General features: G+C 45.7%; 1 pseudogene; it reads right to left on the bottom strand.

Moving 5' to 3' along the window:
• Positions 1-4,180: 4,180 nt before the first annotated feature.
• Positions 4,181-5,782, bottom strand: LOC123154416 (anthocyanidin 5,3-O-glucosyltransferase-like; annotated as a pseudogene).
• Positions 5,783-12,802: the final 7,020 nt, after the last annotated feature.

The raw sequence follows: 12,802 nt of genomic DNA, 5'->3' as shown, positions 1-12,802 counted from the left end.
TTATGATTCTAGTCTTCTTCTTCTAACTTTCTTGATTCTAGGCTTCGTCGGTCGTCCGGAGCCTGGGGACTTCAAGCAGTTCTTCTTCTTGTCCCGTGAACTTAGTGTCCTCACCGTCTTGTCCGTTGAATGTAGTTGGTCCGTGACCTTCCTCCAAGCACCTGATCACACATAGGGTTTCGTCTTGAGGTAGTAGCCAATTCTCATGCATGGTAAGTGGTAGTTCGGAGAGGAGTGAGTTCACCTTAGTTTCGAGAGCTCTTGCATGTGCTTGTGTCATTGGTCCGCTAGTCACTTGGTGAGACGATGGTAGGTCCATGGGGATGACCTTGGGATGCTCCGCATCACTAAAGATATTGCTTGATGCTCTGTTGGTTTATGAGAATATCTTGTGTGAGATTGGGCACGATGGAAACGTGGGTGATTATGGTTTTTGCTGGGTTTGTGAGAGTCTGGTGTGAGATTAGGGCTGATGGTATTCCGAGTTATTACATTTTGGCATCCTGAGTTGGTTGTCCGATTCGTGATGCAATCAAATGAAGAATAATGGAAATTGATATAGTGGTGAGCTCCCTAATTTTGTTGTAGGTGAAGCAAGTCTTATTGGTTGATTGCCTGGTATAAGCAAGTCTGCATCTATCGATTAGAATGAATGACGTTTACTTGAGTCTATAACATGTGAAAATATTTGAAGTTGTCACCAAATCTAAATCCAACTTGTTTCTGCAGATGCATGAGGATATACGATGGAAAAAACAAAGTAAACAATATCAGGGAAAAATACGGTGTGATCTGATCAAGCTAATATGAAGAAAGCATGTATAGATAGAAATATGAAGAAATCAGGTATAGATAGAAAAGCATGGGAGTATCCAAATAATCTCTCAAGAGAGGGTGAATTGCAAGAGAAATCTTCCCTTTTGAATCATTAACACTGTCATCAAAGATGTCTTCTAACAGTCCATCTTAAAAAGCATTTGTCTAGCTGGCTGTGTTGTCATATGTGTCAGATTCATCACTTCAGTTGATTCGTCCATGCATGATATTGTTTTTGCACTAGAAATTTTGATTCAGCTAAGCAAATTTATTTAGTAATCTGTATGAACATGTTTCAGTTTTCTCTCATTTCTAGACAAGTGTACATATATTATGATGTTGAATAACGTTTTAGCTGATATAATCTAAGCCCATAATTGTCATCCTTGTGGCACCTCTGGTTTTCTTTTGTAAGCAACATTGTGGACGTATTTTTTTGCTTGCACTTGCCTTGATATGTGAAACTCACAGATGTTCCTTAATTTATTTCTGATTTCATACTTAAAATACTCTAATTTATTTTTTGGTTTCATATACTGATTCATATTGAATGTCCCATGTAAATGGAACCAAACATGGGGCGCAAAACCTTCATTTTTCACCTGATTATTTTTCCGTTATTTTCCATTATATTGGTTAGTTATGCGGATTTAGTCAAAATTTACAGAACTTCAATTATTCTGTCAGAAAAATAGAGGAGTGCGGCAACGCGCATCATCATGATCTAGTAATGTCGTTATTACTTGGGCACCTCTTATTACTAGAACTAAATTCTTTTACGAAGTAAATTACAAACTTAGGACTATATTTTATATACCGTTTTACTAGATTTTGTATATAGCGTTACTAGGGGGTGTAGAATAAGCTATTCTACACTCACGCTATCCGCAGAGGCTGAGTTCGCGCAGAGACGAAGAATGTCCTGCCTCAGTACCTTGAGGAGGCGGTCCGGGGTGTTCTGGAGATGGAGTTTTCTGACCAGCGCTAGTACAACGTCATCCCCCTAGTGGGACGACGCCATCCTCGTCCAATTCTGGTTCACAAACTTAGTGAACAAGGTCCACGGTCACGTGTGGGGGTGTAGTGGCGACTCCTTCTACTCCGTCCCATTCGACGTCGCGGATAACATGCATCTGGCATCGAAGAGATGGACAGTCTGCTCGGTGTAGTTTGCTTGAGAAGTCTGGTATGTGTGCGACTCTGGAATAGCCAGTGCTTCCCAAGTGGCAGTAGCTGCGTCCGGAGGCCCTGCATTTTATTCATGCACAAATTATTCGACAAACAATTTTTATCATGGTATTGACATGACCCAGGAACCATTAACAACTGAATAATTTATACTAAACACGAAGCTTTGGCGGACGACAAGTTATTTTTTCAAGCTACATGGCAAGTTCTTGTGTTTTACAGATTACAGCTTCACTCATGCATAAACGCACCTTCAACATTTCCAACCACAGTTAGACCATCATGGATTTTTCAGTACGCAATTCCTCTTTCATTTTAAAGATAGACCATACTCTGCCATGTTCTACCATGTGTTCAAACTCCACATTCGCATACTACAACTGCCACCTCAACGGCAATACAGATGATAACTTATTTTTGCGAGTGCAATATGACAACTATTGTGCTTTTCTTTGTAATACTACACACACTTTGCATTTTTTCTTTTGACCTCCCCTGTTTTTGCTTTCTTCATTGGCCATTTTTCCATTTTCATTGATCTAAATGCATGCGTACTTTGTAGAAACATATGGTATTTACGGTTTTACACTTACTGGCATTCGACGTACTTGCGGTTGCACCTAGTGTTAGCTGGTTGACTAATCCCGATCCTGTAAATGAGCCCTGTATGTGCAGCCGTTTCCTTGGGTGTGATAGTTTGCTAGGCTCTCCCTGATCATTCGTCCATCCATATCTGGCATGTGTGCTCCCACCTAATGCCCCTGATTTTTACATTTATCCATATTAAGCACTTTTCATTTTTTTACAATCATGTTGCACTTATTTTCTCATATTTTCTCTATTCACAAAGAACATTGTACCTGCGTCCAAGTACTGCCGTAGTAGTGGCAACAAAGGGCCAGTTGAGTTTAGCTCGTCATAACCATGCACATCCCATGACGGCGCTTGTAAAGAACTGTAGAACCATGGATTCCCACCATTTCCCGAATCCATTCCTTGTCCTTCTTTTTCGATCTGCACAACCAGAGCAAGTACAATTAAACTTGAACGTACTTGACTCTAACACATATTAACTGTACCGTGCACTCGCGTGCCAACAAACCATACAATGCACATGACAACAAACTACAGCATGCAGATGGCAACAACTATGTCATGCAGATGGCAAAAACCATACCATTCACATGGCAACAATTATGCAATGCTGATGGGCAACACCTACATCATGCACACAATGCGATCAAGTACATCATACACATAATGGAAACAATTAGAGCATGCACATGGCAACACCCACATGATGCACATGGCAACAACCATATCATGCACATGGCAACAATTAGGGTGACCGCCTACATCGCAACACTATCATAACCTCAGGGATGGCAACTGTTTTTGCTCTCCCAACCACATCCTAGTCTTAGTTCTACTGCCACTCCCTACATGTGGCAAGATCAGTAGCACACACGGTAACATCTAGTTATTCCCAGATCTTGCCATGGAAATCCCCCCCCCCTACACATCAGTGGTTCATGGGAAGGGTAGGACATGGGGGGTGGGGGAGGGAGAGGGGGATGAAGGGGACAAGGGATTCATCTGGCCGGCGGCTCAATTTGGGCTACATGTCGCCCGATCTTGCCATGGAAATTTCATGGATATGAATGTCCGGCGACGGAGAGGGGGATGAAGGGGACCAGAGGGGGTGGAGGAGGAATTCACCTAGTCGGCGGCTCAATTTAGCCTACAGATCGCCAGATCTTGCCATGGCAACTTCAGGGAGAGCCACGCCGGCGACGGAGAGAGGAAGGAACTCTGAGGGGATCGGGAGGGATGGAGGAGGGTGATGACTTCAGGTGGCGACACGCCGTGGTCAGGGTCGCACGCTGACCAGGTGGCACGCTGATTGGGTCGTTTGGGGGATAAGCGATCCTGTCCGAACGGTTTTGTTCGGCTCGATCCACTACCAGTCCGAATGGGTCGTTCGGCGCGGACACCCTAAATCCCAAACGAACGCGCATTATCGGCGTCCTAATCATAATATTTGCACCAAAATTTCCAAGGCTACTTGTCATAGCATGACGCACATCCATAGAAAAAGAAACCAACTTCCTTCACAAACTTTTGATATGAAAAAATGTGAATATTGCCATCAGAAGAACTGAATGCATGGGTCATGATTCCAAACAGCTACCCTGCTGCCTATATCTAATCTCAGGTGTCCTGTTCTTGCATGCCGTGAGCTTTCAAGATTTGCACCTGCCCTGTTCTTGCAAGGACATTAATTTACCTGGTGATCTATCTCCCTTGTGAAGGTGAAGCCATCCAGCTCTCCACCAGTTGTGTCAAGGTCACGACCGACTCCCCACCCAGGAGCAGCACCTCCTTGCCCAGCCGCATGGCCGCCAAGGTCCGCTCTCGGAGCACTCTGCCGCCCTTAGACTCCATCATCCACCTCACCTTGGACTCCACTTCGTCGGCCTGGACCACCTCCTTGTCATACCCTTCCACCGCCACGGCCAAACCCAACTCTTTCTCCAGGAACACTCTGTTAACCCGTTGCTCCGCGTAGAGCGGCCAGGCCAGCATGGGCACGCCGGCCATGAGCGTATCTAGCACGGAGTTCCACCCGCAGTGCGTCACGAAGGCACCCACCGCGTCGTGTGCCAGCACGTCACGCTGCGGCGCCCACGACTTGACGACGAGACCCGTGCCCTTGGTCCGCTCCAAGAAGCCCTCTGGGAGGAGAGCGTCGAGGTCCGGGTCCGGCAGCTTGTCCAGCTTCTTCGCCGGGCCGTCGATGTCCCTGGGCGGGCTCCGCACAACCCACAAGAACCTTTTGCCACTCGCTTCCAGGCCTATGGCCAGCTCTCTGGTCTGATTTGCGCTGAACAGGCTGCGGCTGCCGAAGCAGAGGAACACCACGCTGGCCTTGGGCTGTGTGTCTAGCCATGTCAGGCACTCTTGGTCGTGCTTCACGCCCACCTCCTCCGACTTGATCAGCGGCCTGATGCAGTAGACATGAGGCGTCGGGAGGCTGGGAGGTGTGCAGAGCCCGACACTGATGGCGTCGACGGCGCGCGACTCAAGCGAGCGGAAGGTGTTGACGATAATGCCCTGGGAGCGGCAGAGGTAGGGGGACACCCCCAGGAAAGCTCTGTATGCCGCGTCGTCACGATCCATGAGCGGCTTTGAAGAAGTGCGTTGCCGGGAACGAGGGGAGTCCCGGCACATGCACGAGCTCCTCGCCCATGTCTCGAAAGCTGGCGGCGCTCCGCGCGTGCAGCACCGGAAGGTACAAGAAAATGGCCAGAGTCTCGGCACATCATGTGAAGAAGCAGTAGGCGGGGATGCCGAGCTCCGTGGCGACATCCACGGCGACACTGCAGAAGAAGTCCACCACCAGGATGGCCGGGGAGGCGCCGTCCAGGAAGTAACAGAGCTGCAAACTGGAGGCGCGGGCGGCCTCGAAGGTCACCGCCTCAGGGTGGACGGAGTCTACGGGCGTGAGCTCGACCCGCGGGAGGCAGTGGAAGGAGATGTAGGGGTTGACCGCGGTGACGTCGGCCAGGAAAGGCCCGGTAGCGCCGGTGTCGTACGACGGCTTGATGACGACGATGGTGACGGCGAGGCCGTGAGCGGCCAAGATTTTTCCGAGCTCGGCCATGGAGACGAGGTGGCCCAGGCCGGGCGCCGGGTATAGTACCACCTGCTTCCGGGTGGTTGCGGCGGCGTCCATCGATCACGTACGACGACGAGAGGCTTGTTCAGTCCCGGCCAGAGCAGTGTGGTGTCGGCTTTGATTTGGTGTGTGGCGCGGATGGAGATGGCGAACGAGAGCCCCGACAATTTATAGATAAGAAAGAGCAACGCAACACAACCTATCGAAGTATCGATGGCCACTTGTTTCCCACTATCCCTAGGCTAGCCAGTACACCAGCCGGGCCACACCACGATGGGCAAGCTCACCAGCAAAGAAAGCGACGACACCATCTTTGGTAACAGAGAGCCTGATAATGACCGGTGTACTTGTACTAGGCATGCTATCGCCACTCCTTCGGTCAATACTTTTTTTTCCATGAATACGCAAAGCTCGCGTATCATTTCATTGATAGAAGAAAAGCAGAAAAGTACATAGGCGTGGACATGGGACCCGGAGCAAAATGACACAGGACAGAAGAAAAGACCACAACTAAACCACCAAGCTAGACCCAAGTAGAGGGGCAAGCCGAACCGACCAAACATCAAACATCTCTAGATCCAACACCGGGGATGCCGCGAGCAAGCAAGATGGCACCTTCAAGAAGGTGAGCGATGTTGTGATGCCGCCGCCATCCGATCCAAAGAACCGGACCAAGGGTTTCCCCCGTTGCTCGAAGAGGGGCATGGATAGAGGTCATGACAGCGCCTCCAGGGAGGGAAACGACACCCGCGGGTGCCACCGCTGCCAGCATCGGCGAGCCGAGCAGGGATTTCGCCCTGGCCTAATTCCGAGCGATCCCATTGCCGCAAATCAGGGTCCGAAGATGAGGAAGTTGCTTGAGAGGGTGGGTGGAGTTGCACCTTCGGTCAATACTAAGGGTTAGTTCTTTTGGCAGCTTAGAAAATAAGTCGTTGCTATAATCCAGGGTATAGGTACATGAGCAGCGTGACCAACAAGTTTTGCCATGCTGTAAGACCAGTGGCGGAGACAGGGGGACCAACAGGGGTCCTGGCCCCCCTAATGTCACTGGTTTAAGACTAATACTAGTGTAAACACATAATTTTTTGCTGTTAAAACCGAGTATTTTAATAGACTGGCCCTCCTCAACTAGGTTTAGCAACGTTTGGCCCTCCTCATTGGATTTTCCTGGCTCCGCCACTGTGTAAGACGTAGACCTCGCCAAGCTGCAAGATTGAAGCTTGGCTTGCCCTGGCATCTAACTTGTACTAGCACATTCCTGTGGCAAGGACCCGTTAACCAAGCCGGCGACTGGTTGTGTGACCGGCGCAAGATCCAAGCCCTCGAGATATGTGATAGTAGTATTGCCCATCAAGTAAGTACTTCCTGGTTTTTAAAGGTCCTTTTTGTTTCCTTCATTGGTTGTCACATTACAATTTAGAGCTGCCTTGTGTTCTTAGTGTTTGTTCAGTTGAATGCGCAGCTTGAATGCATCTTGAGTTAACATCCATGTCTTGTTTGTATGGAGAATGTCGCTCTCCTGCATAGTCCGCCCTTTAATGTTCAAGTGGGATGAAAAATATGGGCCCTGGTGTGTTTGTTGATTGGAGTTATCTGATATCATTTTATTTTTGTATCTGCGTTGAAATAGGAACTGTTGTTCACTTCAAACATGCATGTACGTGTAACTACAATCAAACAAACTTCTCTAAGTCTAGCACTTGGATATTATCTCAAACCTAAACCTTCATTTGACAAATGCAAGTTTCTAATTAAATGCTGCACTATGAAATGTTTTATCGAAATACTGAATTTATATATTTGTAATGAATAATACTTCTCCACTATATATCAGGATACTTTCTGATTGTTTTGTGACAATCCTAGCCTAACAAGTCTGCCTTCGCTTAGAGGACCATCTAGGACCCGTTCTGGTGGCCTTTGGTTTATATATTTTGTCCCAGTTGGGAACAATGTCATTTCTATTCTGGCGTGTCAATACTGCGAGACTCGCAAATTAACATGAAATCTTTTTGTTTCTCTGATGCACTAACTATAGGGAGTCAAATTATATTATCTTAAATTATCATGGGAAAATTGCATCACATTCCATGTTAGCTATGCATTCTAATTATAGAAATACCGAGATACCTATTATAGCTATATGAACAGGGGCGGACCCAGAAACTATTCTAAGTGGGGGCAAACTATGGGAGTGGGGGCATACTTTGTACAAGTTCACATAGTTTTGGCAAAAATTTCTGAAATTTCAAAGAAATATCACCGAAGTTTCATATTTTGAGTGGGGTCCTAGGCCCCCACTCCCATGAACGTGGGTCCGCCCCTGTATATGAACACATAACAAGTCCCGCATCAACGCGCGAGGTATCATCTAGTAGTTTTAAAGTATGTGAACACATTTAAATTTGTGAAGCTTTTTCTAAATTCATAACATTTTTAAACCCACAAATATTTTAAAATTTGTGCAAAAATTAAATTTAAGAATTTGCAATATTTTTTAAATCCATGAACACTTGCGAATATTTTCAAATTAAAAAAAGGTATCCGCTTTTTTTTAAGCTAGTAGTGGAGCGATCTAGAAAATAGTAAGGGAGCGAGCAAAGCACGTAGCTGAGCTAAGTCAGCAAGAGCTTCGTGTTGACCCATGTGAGCATCATAGTAGCAACTAGACAATACCCCGCACGTTGCTGCGGGAATTTACAGTGATAAAGTTATCAAGAATAAAATTAGAATACATGCGAGCAATAGATCTCCACAGTCTCATCGTATAGGAATGGTAGCGGATCCAACATACAAACAATATTGTATAGTACCTAAGATTTACAATTTTACTCATGTTTCTATTTGCCTTTATGTATATTGTTCTATACATGTGAATCATACATAGGTACTCCAAAGTTTTGAAAAAAAAATGATGTACATTTGTACAACCAAGTCCCTATGTAGCTTAGCCCATAAATGCATACCCAAGTCTAAATGTAGCTTAACCATGTGGCAGATCTAGTAGTAAATGGAGAGTGGCTGGATGGTATAGTGCCTGTGTCCTTCTAATTTCGGTATTATTTTTTTTGCTTAAAAAGATAATAAATAAGCACAATATAAACTATTCGAAAGAGATATTTCTATTCATGCAGATATTTGCATTGGATCATCATGAATTGAGATATTGTTCTTCTTGACTACAGTTTTTGATCAGCCTACTGATAAATAATGAATGATTTTAGCAACAGTGCACCTAATTATAGGAAGAAGTTAGAGTAGTTCATGATATTCTTTGCATGTGTTGTTAACATTGTCCTATGTGTGGCAAAAAAATATCTAGATGTGCCCTAAGTATTGCATATTCAAGTCCTATGGTATTGATTCTATGTGGAGATTCGTGCACTTTCTTTTTCCTTTTTATGTTTGATTGAATCACTTAGATGTGCATGTGCCCTAGACAGACCCAAACAACATTATCGCAGAGGTTAAACTTGTACAGTTAGCCTAGTGAGAAACAAAACCTGAGACTAAAGGACTAAAAGGATGGCTCCAAAAAAAAATTCAGATTTATCCATCTTTGCGAATCATACAAAGGTTGACTTACATGAAGCAGTGATTGTTGTTTTAGTTTATATCTAACTTTTTTTTTAAGGAAATACATTGCATGCAAGAATGCATGGGAGCAACTTATTATGCTATCTACTCCAAGCATAAGTTTCATGCTTATCCAATTTAGCAACTTCAAATTCAGAGATGGGAGTTTCATGCGAATAACTAAATTAACATAACAGAAGACTAAAAGATGCATTTTCTCATTCAGTGTAAAATAAGAAAATTAAGGGATGAGTGCAAATAGCAAGATACCTAAGAAACAAAGAAGTGGTGTGGCCCTTGCTGACAAACCTCGAGCACCTTGCAAGGTAGAGCGAAAACTAACAAATTTAAAGCCATAAGCCTGGGGATAAGAGGAAGAATGGGAAGGTGAAAACTAGGAGCGGACAGCTATTCCAGAGTGCACGCCGGTGCCAGAGACAACGACTCGAGCAGGCGGGCGCATCGGATGATGATCGTACTATATACATGTTTCTAACTACTAATTGATGGCCGGGGGCAATATACACGCCTCCCTAACCTTGGTAGCTGGTTCCTCCTTCTCGTGGCTTAATTTAAAGAGACGATTGAACCTGAAGCTGAATCTATGGACCTGTGGAGCAGTTTCAGCAGAGTGATTTAATAGTGGTGGAGTATTGTTTGAGATCAAGGTAGGAGGGAGACGAAGCGAAAACACATGTAACCTGTTAATAATTGCTGTTACTATTTACTTGGAAGCTAAGTGGGGGAGGTGAGAAACTGGTGTAGCACGCACTGCCGGTAGGATCCTTTTGGCTCTATCAGTCGGGACTCGGGTTACGGCTGGAAGAAAGGCACAAGAGGGCTGATTTCGATCGGCTGTGTACGCTGAATGTGACATTTTTTCGTTAGAATGAAATACTGAAGACAGAAAAAATCTCGAAGAACAGAGTACAGAACCTGTCGATGCACTGGGAAGTTCGCCGCCGTTGGCGCGAGCCCATGATGAACACACAGGAGCAGGACATCCTACTCATATGCAGGTGCAGCCTTGCACGTTGCTCATCGTCCCCAGATACATCACCTCTACCTGTTCGACCAAACAAAAAAAATCAACCGGTCATCACCGAACCAATGAACTAACCTACGATCTCTGTGGCACCAAAGAAGGGCGACGTACCAACAAATCATGATGCACCTGCATGCCGTTGTTCTCGAGGCCGAGGTACTTTAGGACGACCTGCTGCATGCCGGGCGAGGCCCGGGCGGAGGCCGCCGTCAATGCAGTCCCTGTGGATGGGGCTGAAGCCGAAGCCGACCTCATCGAGGAACTTGGAGGTGGATTTGTGACGGACTTGAGGTCGTACAGGGTGAAGGAGTCCATGCTCGTCATCGCCAGCGTCCGTGACAGATCCTCGAAGGAGAGCGACCGCAGGTTCTTCACCGTGTGCCGCCGCCGCGCCGGCCCCTGCTATGCGGCACCTCCTGCTCCTCGCCACCGCCGGGCATGAACCACGCGAGCTGGTGCCTACAAGTTTCGTTGTCAACCGAGGTACTTCCCGGCATCGCGTCCACTCCTAGGCTGGGGATTCTAGTGAACCGATCAGGGAGCTGGATCCACCACTCGCGTCCAGCCCACGGTTGAGGCCGCCGTTGCCAACAACTCCAGACCATGGCACCAGACCATGGCGGGACTACTAACCCGCTCGAAATAACCATGGCCTAGCGATCTTACGGAACAGGCTGACACCTATCCCGATGTATATGTACAACTCAGATAAGCGGCCGGGGTGCATATGCTCTATTTTATATTTTCGCCATGGCACCACAGATTTGGACGGGCAACTGAGGAGGACCATGAAACCAAGGACGCGGGCACCGGCGTGGCCGGACCTGGCTTGGTGCTCGCCTGGTACTGAGAAGGGTAACATAGCTTGAGGATCCGGCGAGAATCGCAGAGGGGAGCCGAGCGGGCGGTCCTGCCGCCTGGGGGGTGAGATGGGATCTCGGCGCCACACCGGACTCGGGGGTGAGTAGAGAAAAAGGGGATAGATGGGCTCGGTTGAATCGAGGGAGAGGAGAGATGACTGATGGGCTTCTCTTTAATAGGTTTTACACCGACTCATCGGTAATGGAAGACGGAGGAGGCCTGGTTCGATTAATAACCAGAGTTTAATATCTCAAAAAATTACCATAGTTGAATCACACCATTGGTTAAAAAATGCTGAGGTGGCAAGGTTGATGAGGTGGATAGGCTGCATGTCAAGAGAATTAGGATAGTGAGAATCAACTATTTAAGTATTATAAATTCCATGGTTTGGGCGCGGCATAGGAGCTCTCAAGAGGCTGACACAACAATCACCGGCTGATACCGAGTCTAAAACATAGAAGGACACCATAACCACACACCAAAAAATTCCACTCTGCTCCGAGAACAACTACCGCCTCCAACATTAACTCAACACGATATATGAATGAATAAAAACACCACCATAGCAGAATTAACACAGATAAAATAGGAACGAAACAATCAATTGTAATTGTATACTAGAGACAAAATTGTTAATCCCACGAGTGAAGAACGGCGTGCCGAAGCGTGCATTAGCCTCTAGTTTATTAGATGTGGCTTCGGTAGCAAACATAATGTAGACTCTAGAAAACAAAATTTTAAAATGTTCATAAATTTCATGACTTCTAATAGATATCAGAATATGAAAGATACACTAAATTTACAAAGATGTTTATGAACTAAAAAATTCAAACTGAAAAAGGGATAGTTTTTATTTAAAGAGCAAAAAACTGGACGAATTAGCTGCGAAAAACATGAAGAAATGGAAAGGAAACATAAAATAAAAATGGAACAAAGATCGACGAAAAACATTGAAAATCTGTATATTAAAAAAATGACCAACACGTGAGAGACCAGTAAAGATAATGCATCCTGAAGAAAATTACAAAAAAAATCAAAACAAAAACCGTTCAATGCGGAGCGGATGAAAGATAATCGGCCCAACGACCAGACGATGCCAGAGTGTGCGGTTTTTATGAAAAGAGAACTCTTCTTCTCTGTAAGCAATGAATATGAAATACCAATTGTGCAATGTTCGTCGGAAAATGCTATTTTTTGTGCACCGTCACTAAATGTAGGGCGCCAGCTCGTTTCTCATGTTTTCTTTCTTTCCCTCGCCCATCACTTTTTACTCGGATTGTCTTTATGGTTTTCCATCTTGAGTTGGTTTCTATACGAGGTTTCTTGGTTTTTTTGGTTGGATTTTTCAAGACATGAGTTTCTTTTTTATTTCTTCCACTAGTAGTAGAAAAAAGGCCCATTTGTCCCGGTTCCAAAGGGCTTTTAGTCCTGTTTCTAGAACCGGAACTAAAGGGTTGGTACTAAATCCCCCCCCCTCTTTTAGTTCCGGTTCTGTTACGAACCGGGTCTAAAGGCCCTCCACGTGGCCTCTGTTTGGAGCTCCACCTAACACCAACCGGGACTAAAGGAAATTTTACGATTTTTTTTGATTTTTTTCTGATTTTCAAATTTCTGAATTATTTTACTATTTAATCACT

Source organism: Triticum aestivum, chromosome 7A (assembly GCF_018294505.1).
Source record: "Triticum aestivum cultivar Chinese Spring chromosome 7A, IWGSC CS RefSeq v2.1, whole genome shotgun sequence".
Taxonomy (NCBI): domain Eukaryota; kingdom Viridiplantae; phylum Streptophyta; class Magnoliopsida; order Poales; family Poaceae; genus Triticum; species Triticum aestivum.
This window is presented reverse-complemented; position numbering and strand designations above follow the sequence as displayed.